Here is a 1,421-nt window from a genome sequence, read left to right as displayed (position 1 = left end):
CAGATTCAAGATTTAGATGAGTTTGTTTCTGGGAACAGATTGAGAAGAAATCTGACCAATGGATGCTCTGAAGTGAATGGGTGCCGTCAGAAGGTCTCTTTTCTTCTCTCCTGATTCGGAGAATATAACTTTTTCACTGCACTAAGCAGTTTTAAGGATGAGGAACTCTTGTCGGAAGAAACAATTTCAAGTTAAACACATCTTAAAGTTGGACTTGTTACTTACAAACATGCACGATTTTACTTGATGCACTCATTTGTGCATTAGTGTGACGTTTTTAGCAGCTGCTTAGACTTTCATCCCGATGCCATATTTTAAATATTAAATATTAGCGTTTTTGAATCCATTCTCCCGATCTCCAGGTCGGGTGATATCACTTTTCCAGCCCCCGGAGACTGGCTGAATACATTCGAAAATGGCAAAACTCTACTGTTTAACTATTTTCGAAAATAGTAAGCAAACATTTGGTTTTAGTCACAGCATAATGCATGATTTGAATCAGCTTTTTGACATATTGTTCCTGTGTTAATGAAAGGATGTGGCGTGTCATTTGTGTGTTCATAATAGCAGTGTGAGCAATGTTCCCTCTATTGTGTGTAGTGTTTGAATCTCCACAGGGGAGCTTTGAGGTTGTTTTGACTGAGGGGGATTTGCAATTACATGAATGCTTTGCCCTCCCTTCTCTCTCTCTCTCTCTGAGCAATTTAAACATAGCCCTAAACCACTTCTGATCTGTCACAAATATCCTGCAAAACTTGTTATAATATTCTAAACATCACCTGTTCATGCTGCAGGAAGATTAGCTTCCTTTTGGTTTCAGTTTAGTCACCGTTTTCAAAAAAGCCAATAATTTTATATGTAATAATTAAGTCACCTTCGCTGTTTTTTGTTTCCATTCAAAGCTCAAAACATTGTAATATTCTAATCAAATATCTTTATGCCACTTTCAAGCATAAAGACTTATCCCTCACCGTTTTTCATTAATAAATAATCTAAGAGCATGTATTAGTATATCTTTGTCTTTGTGAGTCACTTTTGTAATACAAAAGAGACATTTTATACAAAACACTCATTTTATTCTAGTTCATAACTATTGAAATACATATTATATTATGATATATATATATATATATATATATATATATATATATATATATATATATATATATATATATATATTGTGTTAGTTCATGTATAACTATTGAAATATATATTGTATTATGTTATACAAAAGTTTTTTTTTTTTTTTTTTTTTTGTTTTTTTTTTACAGCTACAGGCTAATGCCCCATCAGCTCCAAGGATGATAAACAATGCACCACGCGCTTTTGCGCTTCACTGCGCATGTCCGGTGGATGAGCGCGTAATATCGAAGCAGTTCAGCTCATCAATCAGATCCCCTGCCATCGTTATGTCATCAGCA

At 34.2% G+C, this 1,421-nt stretch overlaps 1 protein-coding gene across 1 annotated transcript in view; it reads left to right on the top strand.

Annotated features, from left to right (window-relative positions):
• Positions 1-1,343: 1,343 nt before the first annotated feature.
• Positions 1,344-1,421, top strand: part of LOC122335665 (interleukin-6 receptor subunit beta) — a 14,750-nt gene continuing 14,672 nt past the window's right edge. The window contains exon 1 of the mRNA XM_043233516.1: positions 1,344-1,421. This exon is cut by the window's right edge and continues 69 nt beyond it. The gene's annotated coding sequence lies outside the window, so the exon portion shown is untranslated.

This window comes from Puntigrus tetrazona, unplaced genomic scaffold, assembly GCF_018831695.1.
Source record: "Puntigrus tetrazona isolate hp1 unplaced genomic scaffold, ASM1883169v1 S000000846, whole genome shotgun sequence".
Classification (NCBI taxonomy): domain Eukaryota; kingdom Metazoa; phylum Chordata; class Actinopteri; order Cypriniformes; family Cyprinidae; genus Puntigrus; species Puntigrus tetrazona.
This window is presented reverse-complemented; position numbering and strand designations above follow the sequence as displayed.